Source organism: Lemur catta, chromosome 1 (genome assembly GCF_020740605.2).
Source record: "Lemur catta isolate mLemCat1 chromosome 1, mLemCat1.pri, whole genome shotgun sequence".
NCBI classification, from domain to species: domain Eukaryota; kingdom Metazoa; phylum Chordata; class Mammalia; order Primates; family Lemuridae; genus Lemur; species Lemur catta.
The window spans coordinates 98,343,408-98,348,662 of record NC_059128.1 but is presented as its reverse complement, the minus strand read 5'-3'; positions in this window follow the sequence as shown (position 1 = coordinate 98,348,662).

Below are 5,255 nucleotides of genomic sequence, written 5' to 3'. Positions count from 1 at the left end.
TGCACATTAGCTGAGTCTCAGCTGTTCAATAGGATTTCTGATAGGAGCTACCACATAATGAGGATTGAATGAGTAAAAGACATGAAAAGTGCTTAGAAAGGATCCTGGCACAGAGACAGTGCTGTTTTTATTATAATTAACATCCTCTTTCTCCCCTGCCCCTGCCCTCATCCAGGCAGGGCACCTGGGGTACAGGGAAGGGGGCTGCTTGACTTGAGTATGCAAGTGCAAAGGCGGCTCTGCTGTCAGATGCCTCCCCACAGAGGCAGAGGAAAGATGGGGCTGCAGGAATTCATTAGCACCAATTAACACCCTGAGGCTCCCTTCTGCTCTCACCCTGGTCTGCCTCCCTGCTGGCTGGGGGCCTGGAACCACATGGCAGAGGAAGCAGCTAGGCCCAGGCAGAGGGGGAAACTATGGAACCATCAGTGAGGGCTGGGGTGCCCCAACGGAGCCCAAACAGGTATTAATCCTAGCCCAGACTGAAGGCTCCAGAAGGGAGCATGAAAGCATGGAGCTTGGGGTGGGCCTGATACCTCTGCCAATCAGTGTCCCTCCTGGTGCATCTGACACCTGGAGCAGTGTCATCCCTTCCTGTATACAACAAGCTTACTTTCGGTCAGAATCCTGCAATAAAAGAAATAAAACAAATGGCTAGAAAAGAAATGCAGACAGAGAAAATGTTTTGTTGAACTCCATCTATATATATGCACGTTCATGCCAATGAAAAATTTAAAAATAAAAATACAAAGAAGGAAAATCATAATAGATTAATACCTTTTAATTACATTAATGTGTTTTTGAAAATAGGGAAAAACTTATGTCTCCATATTAGTGTGTCACAGTAGCAAATAATAACATTACAGCTTGTGCAAATCTATGAAAGACAATCTAAAAATTGATCTTCTCAAATTCATGTTCAATAGACAAAGTCATATCTGTCCATCTATCTTTGCTCATAATTAATTAAAGAACACTTTTTAATTAATTTTAAATTTAAAAAGTCACTCTCACATGAAGCAACAGATACAGAAATAATTAGGAAAATCTTAACTGTAAGGATAAGTTTGGTAGAGATTCTAAAAATTTCCCTCCACAAAAAAATCCCAGAAATTTTAACACTGTTTATATCTTTCTTTAGGATCAATTATAATAGTGTTCACAAGTTTCTGTAGTCAAAAATTTCCAATAAAATATTTTCACCAGAAAAACAAAACAAAACAAAATATTTTCACTGGAAGATTTTTTTTACTCTATTTTGAAGGCAGGCACCGTCTGAAGTTTTTCTTCTGCAAAAACCAGAGAAATGGCTGAAAGGTGAAGAACACTGATATAGTTTGACCCATTGCTTTAGAAGGAGTGACCAAGTTGAGCGACTCCAGTTCTATTTCTTCATTTTTACAGAGTCTCTCATCACTGATAATTCTGAATCTACCAAGATGCAAGCTATGCCAGAAAAAACCTTGAAATATTTCAGTACTATGAAATTATTCTCTAAACATCCTGCACAACAGTTGGGTCTAGGTGTGTCAGAGGCCACTGTGTAATTGGGAGTCTTCTAAATTGACTCATGTGTTGAAAATAATGTTTATTAAATAGTAGTAAAAAGTGTTAATTTGCCGTGTCCCACTCACCCCACATTCAACAATAAATACAGCAATTGTTTAGAACGTAGACCTTCTAAAGTTCATAAAGGATATTGGCCTATAGTTTCCTTTTCTTGTAATAACTTTGTCTGGATTTGAGATCAGGGGAATGCTGGCCTCATAGAATGAGTTGGGAAGTTCCCTTCTCTTCTAATTTTTGGAAGAATTGGTGTTGCTTCTTCTTTAAATGACTGGTGGAATTCACCAGTGCAGTAATCAGGTCCTGGGCCTTTCTTTGTCAGGAGATTTTTGATTATTTATTGAATCTCTTTACTTCCTATAGGTTTGTTTAGATTTTCTATTTCTTCCTGAGTCAGTTTTGGTAGTTTATGTCTTTCTGGGAATTTGTCGATTTCAGCTAGATTATCTAGTTTTTTGGCATTTGATTGTTCATATTCTCTTATAATCTGTAAGGTGGGTAGTAATGTCCCCAGTTTCATTTCTGATTTTAGTGATTTGAATCTTATCTCTTATTTTCTTTCTTAGCTAGCAAAAGGTGTGTCAATTTTGTTGATCTTTTCAAAGAACCAACTTTTATTTTTATTGGTTTTCTCTATTGCTTTTCTATTCTCTATTTTGTTTACCTCTGTTCTAATTTTTATTATTTTCTTCCTTCGGCACGCTTTGGGTTTAGTTTGCCCTTCTTTTCCTAGTTCCTTAAGGTGTAAAGTTAGGTTATTGATTTGAGATCTTTCTTCTTTTATAATGTAAGTATTTATAGCTATACATTTCTCTCTAAGCGCTGCTTTTCCAGAATCCTAGAAGTCTTAACTACATTATATTTTTGTTTTCACTGTCTCAAAGTATTTTATAATTTCTCATTTCTCCTGTGATTTCTTCTTTGACTCATTGGTTTTTAAGAGTGTATAGTTTAATTTTCACATATTTGTGAATTTTCCAGTTTTCCTCCTGTGATTGGTTTCTCGTTTCATTCTACTGTGGTCAGAGAAGATACTTTGGATGATTTAAATTTTAAAAACTTATTGAGACTTGTGTGGCATAACATATGGTCTATCTTGGAGAATATTCCCATGTGCACAGGAGAAGAATGTGTATTCTGTGGTTGTCGGGTGGAGTGCTCTGATGCCTATTAGCTCTATTTGGTTTATAGTGTTGTTCAAGTCCTCTATTTTCTTATTGATCTTCTGTCTAGTTTTTATATGCGTTAATGAAAGTAGGGTATTGAAACCTCCAACCATTATTGTAGACTGTCTATTTCTCCCCTCAGTTCTGTCAATGTTTGTTTTATATATTTTGAGGCTCTGTTGTTAGGTGTGTATATGTTTATAATTGCTATATCTTCTTGATAGATTGACCTTTTTATAGATATATAATGTCCTTCTTTGTCTCTTGTGACCATTTTTGACCTAAGTCAATTTTTTTCCTGATATTAGTATAGGTACCCCAGCTCTGTTTTGGTTACTATTTGCATGGAATATCTTTATCCATCCTTTCACTTTCAAACTATTTGTGTCTTTGAGGGGCATCCAGTATGGGGTGGCCGGATTTAACAAATAAAAGCATAGGATGCCCAGTTATATTTCAATTTCAAGAAACAATGAGTAATTTTTTGATATAAATATTTCCCATGAAATATTTGGGGTTCATTTATACTAAAAATCATTTATTATTTGAAATTCAAATGTAACTGGGCCTCCTATATTTCATCTGGGGACCTTATTCCAATAAGAATGTAAAGACACAAGCCCTACATCCTGGGAACTCCTGATTTATGGGGGGAAAACCATGACCTATCCCAGAGAGGCTCCCAGTTCAAGGGGGAAATATAATCCTTGTAGAGGGAGCATAGTGTCTTGGGGGAAGGGGCAGCACAGTCTTATCATGAAGGTGAGGGGTGTTTGTGTCAGGACTTTTGCTCTTTCCTGGGTCTCCCAAGGTTCCTTCACCCCCACCCCGTAGTTCCCCAGTGCCCAGCACTCAAAGTTCACCTTTGTGTAGTGCTGGGTACCAGCCAGACTGCCCTGATAGACAGACATGAGGGCACGGGAAGGGGCAGCTGAAGGAGAAAATCATTAAAGCCTTTCTCCTTGGTTCCCGAGACCCAGTACTCATTGGGTAGGAGCTTGTCCCAGTGGTCTGCTTTTGAGGTAGAGAGGGGACAAGGCCTGTGGGGGAACAGGGCACTCACAGCCACAGTTCTCAAGAAAACACAACAGAGAATCCCTGTAAGAATGGTACAAGAAATTTAATCTTTATGTTCAATAAAGGCTGCACAGGAAAGAGGCCTTTAAAAATGATAAGTAAGGTTGGGACTTGAACAAAAGTATAATGATGGACATGACAAAATCCATTTCTGCTAGAATATAACCTCCCTGGAGGCAGAAACTTTGTTTACTGCTGTACGATCATGACCTTGAACCAGTGCCTAACAAATAGTAGGTGCTCTGCAATTGATTAACTTGATAGGAAAAACCTATCATAATTAGGGAAAATATTTGCAAATGTTTAATGAGTTCAACCCCTATTAGTCATGATAATTGTACTAGGAAAAGGAAAAGTGTTCTCGTAAGAAGCCTTAAAAACGAATTCAAGGAAATGATCATTTAATAAAAATGCCTAAAATTAAAAAAAAAAAAAGGTCCACCAAAGGTCCACAGGTCCACCAAACACACTAGCAGGATAACCATGGTCTCATACACTCACACCCACCGAAACACACTCCACACACACACAGAGACATCTGGCCCTGCACACACCTGCATACTTGTCTACACTTTCCCACTCCTGTGCGTGATAGCAGATCACAGTCACAACAAACGTTGTATACTCTGCCCACCTCTCTCAGGCTGTAGGTGTGTGTGTGTGTGTGTGTGTGTGTGTGTGTGTGTGTGTGTGTGTTTCTCTGCATGCTCTCCTACTATCTGAATCTGGATATCTGTCCAGCCCTCACCTTCCCTCCCAGCTGTCTGTCTCCCTCCCTGCAGGACGGCTGGGGAGGATGGGGAAGCCTGGTCTCCATGACAATTGGGGACCCTCTCCCTGTCCCACTGGGCACCAGTTAGCTGGAAGGAGAAGGTGCTGGGAGGCAGTGTCGGCTTCTGTCCAGGCCCTTGTTCTGAGTGGGGCTGGGGTGAGGGCAGTAGGAAAGTGGGGGAGGGAGGGATGGGTGACCATCTGGACCTGGGAAGTGGCGCTGGGAAGTGCTGCCCAAGTGCTCCAGAATGGCAGATGGGGCGTCATGGTGCCTGAGAGGAGCTGGGAGGAGGGGGACAGCGCAGTGTGGCATATACAGGAGCTCCCCAACTCCTGCATCCCTGTCCTCCCCCCACCTTATCTCCCCGAGCACCCTCAGGTCTGACTGATTCTGGGGGGAAAAGAAACCCTCTCGAAGCTCCCTTTCCTGGGACCCAGCCAGTACGCAGAGGTGAAGCTGTGCTGGGGCACGAGGGGGCACAAATCCCTTAACAACCACCGGACCTCTTTTGCCCTCTGTGCCCCATTCCCTTGGCGGAAATGTGCCCCTCCTACATCCCCGTTTTGCATCCTGTCCCTGGGGGCTAGCGGGGAAGGTTATTCTGATTCGCCATGGGAAACCCAGAAGAGTGGGCGCTAACTTGCACAAATCCCACAACATCGTGGGGAGGGCTG